This window comes from Pistacia vera, unplaced genomic scaffold (genome assembly GCF_008641045.1).
Source record: "Pistacia vera cultivar Batoury unplaced genomic scaffold, PisVer_v2 Contig14, whole genome shotgun sequence".
Classification (NCBI taxonomy): domain Eukaryota; kingdom Viridiplantae; phylum Streptophyta; class Magnoliopsida; order Sapindales; family Anacardiaceae; genus Pistacia; species Pistacia vera.
Window position 1 is genome coordinate 646,434 of NW_022195466.1, and position 3,128 is coordinate 649,561.

The window sequence follows — 3,128 nt, forward strand, 5'->3', positions numbered from 1 at the left end:
AATGATGTACAGACTCTTCTTCCTTTCTGCTTTTCTTTCCCAAAAAATTATCTAGTCCACCAAACTGTAACATACATTGATATGCATGAATCCATCAATATACATACATTAAGTTTTCCATTTGAGTTTTGTCATGTTTGTTTTCTTGTGTATAATTTTACATATAGTAGGGATGCATGTATTAAAATTATGTTACACACCTCTAATAATAATTTTCAAGAGTAGTTTTGAATTGAAAATTTTCATACGTGTGTTATACTCTCTCATATGTCGACACGGGAACAAGATTTGATCCTGTTCTCGTGTCGACATATGAGAGAGTATTTCTCTTATATGTTTAAAAAAAATCCATGATGTACAATGGATTTACAATTTTAATTACTGCAACATCATATTTTATGATATTATAGATCCCGATAACACTTACAAATGTAAATCAAACACTTAGCAATGAAGGTATACTTGACTTAAGAGATCAAGGTCAGGGTATAGAAAATCAGAGAGAGCAACCCTAAAATGTCATCTACATGATTCATTGATTGATAGCATTAACATATTATGTATAATATATATATATTATACATAATATGTTAATGCTATGAAACAAAAGTTATACATTCGATGTTATATATTATGCATTATATATGATATACATTTGATATTATACATTATACATTATATATGGTCCTATACTCATTGTTTGGTTCGCATTCATTAGTGGCATTGGGGTTTATAATATCATAAAATTTGACCCAACAGTAATCAAAGCTATAAATTAGGTGTACATAATTGATTATTTTAGTAGAAACAACAAAGAAGCTTGGATTTCCTTTGGTGGCATTGTCCTCTGTACAACAGGTATTACTCTCTTCAGGTTTTCAACTAGTAAATACTAATTTGAGTAAGTCTTGCATTTTGCTAACAAAATATGATTTGTTAATAGGATCCGAAGCATTATTTGCCGATTTGGGTCACTTTATAGTTCGGTCTATACAACTAAGCATGTGCTCTGTGGTATACCCAACCATCGTCTTGGCATATACAGGACAAGCTTCCTACCATCGAAAGCACCCTGATCTTGTTGGAGATAGCTTTTTCAAGTCCTTACCAGTGAAGAATAAATATATAGCTCCAGTTCTTTTTCTTCAGAGCCTATTTTAAACCAAATTATCTAAATTTTGATCTATTAATTATTTGTTTGGTGGTTAAACAACTCAGATGCTGTTTACTGGCCAATATTTGTGGTGGCCGTATTGGCAGCAATAATAGCAAGTCAAGCCATGATTTCAGGAACTTTCTCCATCATTCAACAATCACTTTCATTAGGGTGTTTCCCTCTTGTGAAAATTGTACATACAGCGGCTAAGTATGAAGGGCAAGTTTACATTCCCGAAGTGAATTACCTACTCATGCTTGCTTGTGTAGGCATTATTCTAGTTTTCAGGGACACTACAAAAATTGGCAATGCATATGGTAATTCCACAACTTCGTTATAATGATGCAAAAATTTAATTGCACTTAGTCTACCAATTATATAACAAATGAAATTGATGAATTTGTTGCTGCATACAGGGATTGCGGTGGTATTTTTAATAACACTAACAAACATCCCTATTGGCACTCATCATGATAATGATATGGAGATCCAACATACTTTTAGTGGTCTCCTATGTTCCTATCATTGGCTCTGTGGAGTTTGTTTGTTTAAGTTTAGTTCTCTTCAAGTTTGATCAAGGAGGATACTTACCGCTTGCTTTTGCTGCGTTTCTAATGACAATTATGTATGTTTGGAACAATGCATATTGGAAGAAGTATTATTATGAACTTCAGCACAAGATTTCGCCCAATAAGCTATACGAGATAATTGTTGACAGAAATTGTTGTGGGATTCCTGGACTGGCTATGTTCTACTTAGAGCTTGTTCATGGCATCCCACCTATCTTCCAACATTATGCCATGAATGTACCTGCATTGCACTCAGTTCTTGTCTTCGTTTCTCTCAAATCGCTACCCATTAGCAAGGTCCCCATGGAGGAGCGATTCATTTTCCATAGGGTAACTCCGAATGAGCTTAATGTGTTTCATTGTGTTGCGAGATACGGATACACAGATGTATGCAATGAAGAAGAATCCTTTGAGAGAATGCTAATTGAAAAATTGAAGGACTTTATAAGAGACGATTATATGATTCTCTCACATGCAAAAATGAATACCGCGAAGATTACTGAAGTGGATGGTGAATTGCCTGGCCGATTAGACAATGAAGAGAATGTGAATGATGATGTAATTTGAGAAGAGAATCTACAAGTGGAAATGGAGAGAGATATAGAAACTGTAGAGAAGACATGGAATGCTGGGAATGTTCACTTGGTTGGTGAGAATGAGGTGGTAGCAGCAAAAAGGTCTAGCATTGGGAAGAGGATTATGATAGATTATGCATACAATTTGTTGAAGAATGTCTTGAGAAAAAGTGATAAAGGATTTGACGTTCCTCACAGGAAAATGCTCAAAGTGGGAATGACTTACGAACTTTAAATTACCCACAAGATGACTAAGCTGGTGGAATAGAGCCCTTGAATTGAACAGGTAGCTGAAAAATTATCCGTTAGAAGTTCAGTTTTCAGTTTTAGCATACTTCAATTAGTAGATGGTGGTCTCTTCGCATAGGCAATTACATTTGCTTACAAGTAAAATAGTTTTGTTAAGTAGATGGAACTTAATTTCCATACATTCAAACCCTTTCTTTTTCTCATTAAGATTTTTTATTTTTAAATACTTTTATATCTTAGATTAATTATATCATGATCTTTATGTTTAAATTCTCCAACTTTCTCCTTCATAGCACCTATATATATATATAGTGATTAATAATATGTACATACTCTTCTTCCTTTTTGCTTTCTTTCCCAAAAATTCTCTCATTCACCAAACTGTAACATAGATTGATATACATGAATCCATCAATATACATATATTAAGTTTTCTAGTTGGGATGCAAATCAAAATTATGTTACAGACTTCTAATAATAAATTACATATTTTTCATATATGCATTATACTCTCATATGTCAACACGAGAACAAGATTTGATCATGTTCTCGTGTTGACATATGAGAGAACAATTTTCT

At 33.3% G+C, this 3,128-nt stretch overlaps 1 pseudogene; it reads left to right on the forward strand.

The window, feature by feature from the left end:
- Window positions 1-680: 680 nt before the first annotated feature.
- Window positions 681-2,535, forward strand: LOC116123029 (annotated as a pseudogene).
- The last annotated feature ends 593 nt before the right edge of the window (window positions 2,536-3,128 follow it).